Here is a 12,505-nt window from a genome sequence, read left to right as displayed (position 1 = left end):
GTGAGTCCATCAACTCCAACGACATCACTGAGTATAAGACCACGACCTAAGGCTCCTTACTCGTCGTCTGAAAAGTCTGCAACATGACACGTTGCAGCCCAAAAATGGGTCAGCACATGGAATATGCTGGCAATGTAACACATAGAGTATAAGAGGTCATGTAACCTACTCAACTATGCTAGAGCCCATAATAGCTTCTGGCTGCACACGGAAGTTTCTAGCATGAAATAATCTCATGATCCATTTGAGCCTGGGTGGCGGTCCATAGGATAATCACACGGGTACTCCGGGATATCCAAAAATACAAGCACCACTGGATTCTCCAGGTGCCTCAATCCACCCAGATGTAAATTAAAGTAGCCACCTTAAGTTGAACCATTAATTTACAATTTCACATCTGTCATGGAAAACTCTCAAACCCAAACCACGTCTACGAGCATAGCATAGCAATATAAACAAACATAGAAGTAACTCCCAATGGTTTGATAATAAACAGGGCAATAGGTACTACCTCATCTACTTCCCAAAACCCACATATTCAACAGTTCCTAACCATGCAATAGTTTTAGGGTTGATCAAATGCAATAAAACTGGGTGGTAAAGAGGTATGATCAGAGTGTTACTTGCCTTGCTGATGATCCGTGAAACCTAGAGACTCGTAGTACCACGCTTCGCACTCCGGGTACTCTATCGCAAACAAACAATACATACATAAGCAATCAAACAAGGGTGCACGGGTAAAACTCAAAATAAGAGATCTAACCAGAAAGTTCAACTTAAGAACTCTGGTTTGCAAAAAGAATCAAATCAAACGAAGCAACGAAACTCAAACGGCGAAAGAAACAAGCTTCGTTTACTAATCTGGACCTAAGTCAAATTTTATAGTAGCAAAAACTTGTTTGAATTGGTTAAACAGAAAGAGGGTTTCAAGAGGAAACTCTAGGCGCTTGAATCGCCTGATTCCGATAAACGAGCGAAAAGTTATACTAAAACGAAAAACAGATCGAAAATCGCGATCGAAAATAATCGCGGAAAATCCGAGAAAAAGAAAAATTGACGAACAGGCTAATGAACGAACGTTCGTTGTCTGTGGTTAAACTACGGAAACCGTTCGTTAAAACGAACGTACGGACGAACGTCCGCAAAATAGACTAAACCGAAAAAATAAAACCGATCTAATAAAAAAATAAACCGAGGTTTTTCTAAAAAAACACGCACGGTTTTCCGGAGAAAACCGGCGGCGGCGGGGCGGGTCAACGTCGGGTGGCGGGACGGTGTCGGGCGGGGTCGGCAGCGGGGCGGCGGCGGCTCCGGCGCGGCGGCTCCGGGCGGCGACGCAACGGCGGCGGCGCGGAACCGGCGGCGGCGGGGTGGTTCGGCGGCGGCGGCGCTAGGGTTTCACGGGGGCGGGCGACTTGGGCTGGGCGGCCTCGCGGCTTATAAGGCCGGCCGGCCAGAGTCCTAGCCGGACACGACCCGGTAGGTCGGTTCGTTTGTTTTAATCGGACGTGCAGAAAAAGTAAGAAAAGAAATACTAAACGGACTCCAAAAATCCCGAAATAATTTTTCCCCGTACTCTAAAAATAAGCCGGACAAGATGAACATTTATTTGGGCCTCAAGTGCAATTTTGAAAAACGCATATTTTCCTAATTCAAATAAAATCAAATAAAATCAAATATTTGTTTTTAATATTTTTCCTCCAATATTTCATTATTTGTGGAGAAGTCATTTTATCCCCTCTCATATATTTTAAATATGAAACATTTTTCGAAGAGAAAAATAATTAAAACAAATGATCCTATTTTCAAAGTTTGAGAAAACCCAAATATGAAAATAACGAAATCCCCAACTCTCTTCGTGGGTCCTTGAATTGCGTAGAATTTCTAGGATCGCAACACAAAATGCAATAAAATATGTTATGCATGATGATTTAATGTATAACATTTCAAATTGAAAATTTAGGATGTTACAAAAAAGAACAAGATAATGATCTTGAGATAGAACCACCTGTTGATCTTGATAACCCACAACCTAAAAATAAAAGGTATGATAAAAGAGACTTCATTGCTAGAAAACATGGTAAAGAAAGAGAACCGTGGGTTCAAAAACCTATGCCTTTTCCACCCAAGTCAACTAAAAAGAAAGATGATGAAGAATTTGAACGCTCTGCTGAAATGCTGAGGCCAGTCTTTTTGCGTACTCGCTTGACTGATATCCTGAAAATGCCTCCTTATGCAAAGTATATGAAAGACATCATCACTAATAAGACAAAAATACCGGAAGCTGAAATCTCCACTATGCTTGCTAATTATACCAACTATACGTTGCTCTATCAAAAAGAATTATGTGAAAACTGCTTTGTGTGATTTAGGAGCTGGTGTTAGTGTTATGCCTTTCTCTTTATGTAAAAGACTTGAGTTGAATAAACTCACACCTACTGAAATATATTTGCAAATGGCTAACAAATCAACTTCCATACCTATCGTTATTTGTGAGGATGTGCCCGTTGTTGTTGCTAATGTTACTATTTTGACTGACTTTGTTATACTTGAGATGCCCGAGGACAACAACATGTCAATTATCCTTGGTAGACCCTTCTTGAATACTGTAGGGGATGTTATTGATCGCCATAAAAGCAAGGTCATTTTTCATATTAATGGTAATGAGCACACGGGGCACTTTCCGAAGAAACAATTTCAAGTGAATGGTATTGATGTTACTGAAAAATCTCCGACAAGCACTATTGGAAGTTTTCAAATACCTCTACCTACTGTCAAAAAGAAATATGAAATGCTTATTGTTGGGGACATTCATATCCCCATTGAGGTAACTTAGTGATTTACGAAAGTTCTTCGGTTTCATGCTAATCGAAAGTGGTTGTTAATAAGACCTAATCAACCTTATTAATGAATCATTTTTTAGCGGTATGAAGTTGATGAATTTAGTAAGAACTACCTTCTGTCCTTACTCTTTGTTTTCTATTTTTACTAGTTAAATAAATAAAATGCCATGTTTTGTCTATTTTCTGAATTTCCCGTGCAATAAAAAAATGACCCAAAACTAAAAGTTCTCAGAATGCTGTGAAAATTTAATACGATTTTTTCTGAATATTTCTGAATTTCTGGTGCAAATAATATCAGAGGGAGGTGCACCAGGTGGGCACAACCCACCTGCAACCCACCGGGACCCCCAGGCGCGCCCTGGTGGGTTGTGGTCCCCACGTGTGCCCCCTCACTTATCTCTTCATCCCACATCATCACTTACCTCCAGAATAAAATCTCTATTGCTCTCTCTCCCGTGTTCTTGCTCTCAAACCCGCGAATTTCGATCTCTTTGCTCGAAGCTCCGTTTCCGAAACAGTTTCGGGGGATTGTTGCTTGTTATGTGACTCAACCGTTTGTCCAATTAGTTTTTTTTCGTGGTTTATATTTTGAATAATTAGCTACTCTTGGTGCTGCTGTAGATGAGCTTGCATGTTAAATTCTTGGAGTTCTAAGTAGTTTGAATGCTTGCTATGGCCTCTATGTATCCCCATGAGTAGTTGCTATCAGTTTTGTGAAGTTTTGTTGAGAAAAATTTGTGGACTAAAAATTTCAGAATTTTTTTTCATAGGAAAATCATGAATATCTTTAGGAAGTTTGGCTCTAAGAATAACTCCAAGCGTGTTACTGGGGAGTCTTCTGACAGTGATCTCCATCCTCGGAGGTTGGCGGAGGTACGGCCGTGCGAATGGCCGCACACCCAGTTCATGGAAGAGGCTGGAATTGTTCAGGAGTTTGCACAATATGCTGCTAATGCCGGCCTCACCGACTCATCGCAGATGAGTGTGACTAGCATCAAATCCTCACAAACATCTTTGTTCAAAGTTTTACATTCTTTCCTAGGAATGATCCTCCTTAAGTGAGCTTTGATTTATATGCTAAAAACCATTAGATACCACTCACTGAATTTTTGTAACATATGCATGATCCCTTCTGATGGGAGCTTAGCTGAGCCTAGGCCCGCTGGGTTTGAGGCCTTTTATCACACTTTGACAGTGGGAGATGAGAGAGGGGTGTCAGCTACCACTGCCACTGGCTTGCATTTTCCTGCTGTTCATTACTTTTCACATTTCATTACAAAATGCTTGCTTGCTAGGGAGAAGGTGGGTGCACTTAGTTCACCAGACCTTGCTGTTTTACCTCGTGCATTAGAGGCCGACAACACTCATAGCTTGGGAGCTATTGTGGCTCGTCGCCTCCGTATTAATAAATCCCAGGGTAAAATACATGATGGGATTTTTGCTACTCGGTTGGTGGCTCACTTTAATGTTGAGATACGCCCTCATGATTACCCTCTGACCAAGGTTTACCTAGACCGCGTAGCCATGGAACACCATCAGTTTCTTGCACGAGATTATCCTAACATTCCTATTCCTTATAACCTGGTTTTTAGCATTGAAACTCGTGATATTATTCCTTTCCCTGCACCTACTCTGTTTGATTCTGTTGCCAGGGGCGGATATAGGATTATGCCTGCGGACATCATCGCCTACCGGAACGCTCAGGCTGCTGCGGAGGCAGCGGAGGAACCTCAGCAGTGGGATGAGTGGATGCCCGCTCGTCAGCACCCCTACTACCATCTAGTCTACTGATCGACTACCAAGCTAGGCCAAAAGCCTAAGCTTGGGGGAGTTCGTGTTTCTCACCGACATTACATTCATGTCCACTTATTTCTATTTGTCGGTGTTCACACTTTTTCATTGTATCATCCATGCTTAGATTTATATTCTTGCCTTCTTCTTGTGTGTTTGAAATACTTTAGAAAAACCAAAAAAATTAGTTGTAGTAGTTTACTTTCTATGCATTCTTAGTAGTAGCACTAAAAAGAAAAACCCAAAAAGATTTCCTTGTTCTTCTTTTGCTTGTTGGGAGCTTTCCCGTGTAAATAGTTTTCCTCGTTTTTGCTTTTCTCTTTTCATTTGCTTGTTCAAGAAAACCAAAAACTCCAAAAATATTTTAGTGTGTTTCTCTGCATTCGAGTCTTACCGAGGAGAAGACCATGATGAAAATGTTGAGTGGTTCTCATATCAATAAACGTTAATCTAATAAAGAGCCCATTTTACCTTGTCTTATCCTGTTGAATAAAATGTTTTGTAGATTCCAGCTTAGTCCACGGCACTCTTGCACTATTATTACTTCCATATCATTCGGTCGTGCAAGTGAAAGGCAATAATGACGATATTAGATGAACTGGCCATGGCAGAGAGAAACGGGTATGAACTCGACTTGTTCTTTTTGTGTAAATATGTTTAACCTAGTATCCATGATTCAGCCCATTATGATTAAACATGTTTGCAATGACAATTAGAGATTATAGTTTCTCATGCCATGCATAAGTAGCTAGGAGTGGATAATGATTTATCTTGGATATCAACATTGCGTTAAAATGATTGTGATGTAGTATGATGATATGGTATCCTCCTCGGAACATTCGAGTGGCTTGACTTGGCACATGTTCATGCATGTAGTTGAATCAAAACGAACATAGCCTCTATGATATTTATGTTCATGGTGTTCATATCCTACTCATGCTAGTGTCCAATGTTACTTATGCATAGTGCATGTTTATGACCGTTATTGGTCTCTAGCTGGCCGCTTCTCAATCTAATTGCGAGCCTCTGCCTGTACCAAGTGGGAACTCTGCTTGTACAACAAAAACCTTGAACCCAAAGTTATTCCAGATGAGTCCACCATACCTACCTATATGCGGTATTACCATGTCGTCCTAAGTAAATTTGCATGTGCCACCTCTAAAAACTTCAAATATATATCATTTTTGTGTGCCTGGATAATTCATGGAACGATAGGAGGTGGTCGATATCTTCCATGCTAAGCGGGTTATTCTTAGGTCGAGTGTTTATTCACTCGCCATCGCACAAGAAAAGGGTGGTAATAGGGATTGCCAGTCCCGAACTAAAAAATGCAAATAATTAAACAAAACTCCCCCGGGATTGTTGTTGGTTTGGACGGCACCCGTTGTTTCGGACAAGCCATGGAATGTGATTGTTGGTGGAGGGGGAGTAAACCTTTACTTTTATCGCATGGGAACCGCCACTAGCGTGCTTAGCATGGAAGATTTTGATAACTGATGGTCATGAAGTAAATGAGAAGGGTGCATGTCTCAAAATATCATTTACCTCTGTTTTAAAACTTGAGCTCTGGCACCTCTGCAAATCACTGCCTCCCTCTGCGAAGAGACTATCTATTTACTTTTATGTTGTGTCATCACCTTCTAAAGCAAGTGCTAGAACCTGAGAGCACAGCTGCCATGACTTATGCATTGTGTGTAGCTAATGTTGGGTGCATCATGACTGGATCTTTTCTACCATGAATTACAAATGTTTAGTCTCTGCTTGAACTTTGGAGGTGCTCTGCATTTATGTTTTGCGGTCTCAGAAAGGGCTAGCGAGATACCAATATTGTCATATTATATCATGGTTGTTTTGACAACGTGTTGCCGTTTGAGATACCTTATTATTGCTCGCTAGCTAATTATGTCATTGATATGAGTTAATATAATTTTTAAGACTTATTGTCGGCATGGTTAGTTAAAATGTTGGCTGAAAACCTGGGTGCTGCTTAAGCTTATTTATGCAAACAAGAGCAAAAGAGTTCATAACAGTTTTTCTTTTTCACTTTCAGTTTATCAACTGAATTGCTTGAGGACAAGGAAAGGTTTAAGCTTGGCGTAGTTGATACGTCTCCAACGTATCTACTTTTCCTAACGCTTTTCCTCTAGTTTTGGACTCTAATTTGCATGATTTGAATGAAACTAACCCTGGACTGACGTTGTTTTCAGCAGAACTACCATGGTGTTGTTTTTGTGCAGAAATAGAAGTTCTCGGAATGGAACGAAACTTCATGAGGAATTTTTATATAATAAATAAGAATTTCTGGAGCCAAGACCTGCTGGAGAGGGGCACCTGGGTGGGCACAACCCACCAGGGCGCGCCCCTCTCCTGGCGCGCCCAGGTGGGTTGTGCCCACCTGGTGGCCCTGCTGACCCTGAAACCGACGTTATAAAATCCTAATGTTCCAGAAAAAATCAAGGAGAAAGAATTATCGCGATCCACGAGACGGAGCTGCCGTCACCTCCCGTTCTTCATCGGGAGGCCAGATCTGGAGTCCGTTTGGGGCTCCGGAGAGGAGGGATCTTCATTCTTCATCATCACCAACCCTTCTCCATCGCCAATCCCATGATGATCCCCACCGGGAGTGAGTAATTCCTTCATAGGCTCGCTGGTCGGTGAGGAGTTGGATGAGATTCATCATGTAATCGAGTTAGTTTTGTCAGGGCTTGATCCCTAGTATCCACTATGTTCTTAGATTGATGTTGCTATGACTTTGCTATACTTAATGCTTGTCACTTTGGGCCCGAGTGCCATGAACTCATATCTGAACCGTTTATATTATCATAATTATATCCATGTTTTAGATCCGATCTTGCAACTCATAGTCACCTACTACGTGTTATGATCCGGCAACCCCGGAGTGACAATAGTCGGGACCACTCCCGGTGATGACCGTACTTTGAGTAGTTCATGTATTCACTATGTGTTAATGCTTTGTTCCGGTTCTCTATTAAAAGGAGGCCTTAATATCCCTTAGTTTCTATTATGGACCCTGCTGCCATGGGAGGGTAGGACAAAAGATGTCATGCAAGTTCTTTCCATAAGCATGTATGACTATTTACGGAATACATGCCTACATTATATTGATGAACTGGAGCTAGTGCCGTATCGCCCTAGGTTATAACTGTCTCATGATGAATATCATCCAACAAGTCACTGATCCAATGCCGACGAATTTATCTTATATTTTTTCTGCTAAGTTACTACTGCTATCATCACTGTTACACTTGCTACAAAAATATTGCTATTACTGTTACCGTTGCTACTGCTACTATTATCAAAACTATCATACTACTTTGCTACTGATCACTTTGCTACAGATAATTAAACTCCATGTGTGGTTGAATTGACAACTCAGCTCCTAATACCTTCAAATATTCTTTGGCTCCCCTTGTGTTGAATCTATAAATTTGGGTTGAATACTCTACCGTCAAAAACTATTGTGATCCCCTATACTTGTGGGTTATCAGTTCTTCAATTTTCTTGCATGAAGAACCCTTCGTGGATAGGTCGATCGCGCCGTGGGTTCGGTCAATAACACAATAGAGTTGATTAAGCGATTGCCGTGGATATCAGTCATGTACAGTTCTCCTAGTACGGTTGGTAGCCAGATCATGACGGTCGAGTACCCAAAAATCGTAGTTATCTCCCCTCATCGAAAATTTGGCCCCCAGTTCACATCACATTTAAATTTGAATATGGATTTTTCCCTAGTTCATAAACCACACACCCAGATGCAATTATTCCTTATGCATATTGAATCATGTAATGAATCTCTACCCATGAACTCTTTTTGAATTGAAGCCTTCACCTGTCACCTCACAAACCTATAAAGACTTATACCATATACTCAGACTAGTTATGTTGTTTGTATTGATTCTTCCATATGGTATGTTAGTTAGATTGATTCTTTCTTACAATAGATTGTTCAGAGAGTAGAGAGTAGTGTTACTAAGATTTTGACACAAAAACTTCACCAACACAAGGCAAGTGGAACCTTTTATCATGACACCCTTATTTTGTATGTATATAGAAGTACTGATTTGGAGTGCATGTGTAGGACATATTTATTGTACTTTGCAATTGCTATGCAACCTAGTAGGATAGCCATATGATTCTTGACATGTTCCTTGTCACCAATATGTAGTCACATTGCTTAGCCATGCTAGCTATGACCATAAGCGGGTGAGACCACATCAATTATGAAATTTAATGCTTTTCTAATGATTGTTTAAAGAGAACACAATGTTAGTGAATCATCTCGGCAGATTGGTTATTTTTTCATTGAGTGATTGCAGGTTGTATTCGCCGCGTGGATTCGAAGAGACTATATGGGTTCCAAGTTAAGTAGCTTCCACGGTAAACGCGTGTCATTTGGAATCTATATTTACTAAGTAAGTTGTGGGAACCTGGCCCTGTAGACAAGCTAATGTAATTATAAGTAGGTTGGACTGGTCTACTAGGGTGCTTAGTATACTGCCTCTGAAAGGTCTCATCTCGGTTTTTGATGTTCTACAAGTGCACAAGGTTATGTAGCAATTTCATGATAAGTAAGGTTTGTCAATCCCATAGGGAGAGAAAAGGAAGGAACTACTATCCCCGCAGCTTTCCTCACTTACGCAACTATGCTCACACCCAAACCAGAGTTTGGAAAGAGTTCACTAAAGTCAGTTCCTAGGGGAAACAATAAAAGGCAAGAATTAAACTAAGTACCAGAGAAAATAAAAGATAAATATTGAACTAAACAAAGAAAATAAACTTCAGAGAAGTAATGTGATGTTCTAGATGAGTACAATGGCGTCAGGTAAAACCTCATTCTGATCCGACACTGAATGGAGTTAAGCCTTTCGACTATCAGCACATACGATTGAGTTAGTGCCTGCATTATATGATATGTGCAATCTACAGATGGTGGGAGGTCGTGCACATAACATTGTCTCTTAAGCAATGCCATATTGACACAACTCAATCGTCCTGCTTCATGTCCCATACCAGCGACGGTAACAGAAAGACATTAAGGTCACGAGGACTATACTGAAGGCAATAAGTTCTATGGACAACCGTGACTCCTAGAATAATTGTGTTCCCCTCAAGGTATCAATGTCTGTCACCCGAAATTCTATCGGATCACACAACCATCTACCAACTCATGTGTGGCCTCGGAGTTGGATGTCTCCAACTACGTCGATGGATCGAACATATTCAATCACTAAGTTACCACGTGGGTAAATAATCGACACGGAGAAGACACATAAATAAATGACGCATATTAAATAATTGCTTACTAGTCGACCGACCTATAGCCAACAATTACGTAAATAACATCACATATAAATGGGGTTCAAGAGTTGTTATACCCCATCACGGAGACTATGATGGGGGAAGGGGTGTTGGTGAAGACGATCCGCGGCTCCCTTCCAGTCTTCCTCCAAGGTTGCAACAATGAATATGGAGGCTTGGCACAACCCCCAAGTGCTCTTGATGTGGAGGCAGCTAGATGTGGAGAGATGGGAACAGTGAATATGATGAATGAGATGATGGTGGTGGCTACCATCATCTTATGGACATGTAATTGGCTCAATGGGACATGATACACTGAGATAATATGCAAAAAATGAGCTGTAAAAATGTGTATGAAATAAAGCTATCAACCTCCCCAATCTTAAACCTTGCTCATCCTCGAGTAAGAAGGTTGACTACCTAAGCTCATTGTTGCTAACTCTAAAGCATGCATTGAAAACCAAAGTCCAAAAGTGTATCCCTATCTTTCATGCAAGCTTGGAAAAGTTAGCTAGCATGGGACTAATCGTCTTAGTTCCATTGCCATGGAGGTAAAGAAAGAGGAAATATTTTTGTGGAGTCCAAATTAAAATAGCCAAAGGTGTAGAGAGAATGTCAATATTATGTTGGGAACAAAGCGATGTCCATCATAGACAAAAAAATATGCATTAGCGACCGCTTCAAAAACACCAACCCAAGGCATACCATGTACAATGGCAAGTTCCTTTGCATGCATCAATCAACCACTCAACTACCAATCCATAGCTGAGGGCAAGACTATGCACCACACTTATCGGGAAGAATAAAATAATAATTGGGGTTTGAGAAGTCAAAAAACGAAGAAAGTCTTGCATCAACGCAGTTGGCCATTAGGCAATGGAGAAGACCTTATGATTGATGTTAACATAAGGAGTAGGGGTCTCCACACAACTAGGATGCGCACAAAGCTATGAATATGTGAAAGCTCTCTTATGGAATAAGTGGGGATGCATCCAACTTGCTTGCTCATGAAGACCTCACGCATTTGAGGAAGCTTGTCATCGAAATATACAAGCCAAGTTCTATAATGTAATTCCCCACTAGTATATGACATGAAGTTCATGAAGCTTCTACTTTCTAATGCATGAAGTGGTGCTACTTTGAAGCACTCAGTGTATACTAAAAATGATAATGGTGTTGCTTCTTCTCTCTTCCTCACCTTTTTCTACCTTTTCTTTTTTTGTGGTACCTCTGTGGTGCATATTTTATTTGGTCTCTCTCTCTCTGGTAGAAAAAACATTACAATGACGAACAATACACTCTCTATTTGACACACTTCAACTAAATATAAACATAACTCAAACTCAAAACATGAGAGAAACTCTATATGAATACCTCTGGCAGTGTACCACGATGCGCAATGATCCGGCGTAGCATAGACATCAGAAAACTGACAAACCATAAAAAATATCGTGGTATCCATACTATGATCATGCAAAGCAAATGGCAATGAAGAATATGTCTCTAGTCATGTAATGTAATATGCAAGGCGATATACTCGGAATGGGTATGAAAAATCCATGGTTGGTAGGTATGGTGGCTGTTTTGTGGAGATGTTGGGTTTATGTGTAGAAGAATGCTACTTGTGAGCTACGTTGGGATTTCTTCAAAGAGCATAGGATGATGCAGTATAGTAGAGATAAGTATTTCCTTCAGTTTCGAACCAAGGTTATCAATCCAGTAGGAGAACCACGTGAAAAATCGTTAACAACATCTACACACGAAATAACAAATACTTGCACCCAACGCGATCAAGGGGGTTGTCAATCCCCTTGGCAGTTATTTGCAAGGATCAAATCTGATAGTGATAGATAGATACATAAAACGCAAAAATAAAAGAATGGTAAATAAATTGCAGCAAGGTATTTTTCGATTTAATATATGATAAGGTAGACCCGGGGGGGCATAGGTTTCACTAGAGGCTTCTCTCTCGAACAAAAAGTTTATGGTGCGTAAACAAATTACTGTTAGGCAATTGATAGAAAAGCACATAGTTATGACGATATTCAAGTCAATGATCATGCGTATATAGGCATCATGTCTGAGACAAGTAGACCGACTCCTGCCTACATCTACTGCTATTATTTCACCCATCGACCGCTATCCAGCATGCATCTAGAGTACTAAGATTATGAAAAATAGAGTAATGCCTTAAGCAAGATGGCCTGATGTAGAGAAAGTAAATCCAACCAATATGAATAAACCCCGTCATTTTCCCCTTAATGGAAACAATACAAATACGTGTCATGTCCCCTTCTGTCACTGGGATTGAGCACCGCAAGATTGAACCCATTACAAAGCACCTCTCCCATTGCAAGATAAATCAATCTAGTTGGCCAAACCAAACGGATAGATCGGAGAGAAATACAAAGCTATAAACAATCATGCATAAAAGAATTCAGATAAGAATCAATTAATATTCATGAATAATATGATCACAAACCCACATTCATCGGATCCCAACAAACACACCGCAAAAGAAGATTATAACGAATAGATCTCCAAGAACATCG

This window comes from Aegilops tauschii, chromosome 5, assembly GCF_002575655.3.
Source record: "Aegilops tauschii subsp. strangulata cultivar AL8/78 chromosome 5, Aet v6.0, whole genome shotgun sequence".
NCBI classification, from domain to species: domain Eukaryota; kingdom Viridiplantae; phylum Streptophyta; class Magnoliopsida; order Poales; family Poaceae; genus Aegilops; species Aegilops tauschii.
The sequence above is the reverse complement of the archived record's forward strand: the minus strand, read 5'-3'. Positions refer to the sequence as shown.